The sequence below is a fragment of the Aptenodytes forsteri genome, unplaced genomic scaffold (assembly GCF_000699145.1).
Source record: "Aptenodytes forsteri isolate BGI_AS27 unplaced genomic scaffold, ASM69914v1 Scaffold428, whole genome shotgun sequence".
NCBI classification, from domain to species: Eukaryota; Metazoa; Chordata; class Aves; order Sphenisciformes; family Spheniscidae; genus Aptenodytes; species Aptenodytes forsteri.
In genome coordinates, this window is record NW_008794177.1 from 176,039 (window position 1) to 176,401 (window position 363).

Sequence of the window (363 nt, forward strand, 5' to 3'; positions counted from 1 at the left end):
GTGCCACCCAGCCCACTGGACGGCATCACAGCACTGTGCCCCCCACCACGGGATGCGTCCCCCTGTGATGCCGGCGAGGAGCTGGCGGACAGGGTGGCGTCAGCCAGCGAGTCCCTGGAGCCACCAGTGACCGTGTGTCCCATGGCGCAGGGGACGATGGCACATCCCCCCAGGGACATCGGCGAAGCCCCCGAGGAGTGGGACGCGCCCGCTGTCTCCTCCGAGGAGTCGTCCCCAGAGCTGCTGGAGACCTCCCGCTCCCGCACCGACTCCAGCTTCTTCACCGCCCCCGAGGACAGCGCGGGGGAGGCGGCTGCCCCCCCCAGACCCCCCTCCTCTGACGAGGCGGAGGAGGGGGACGCC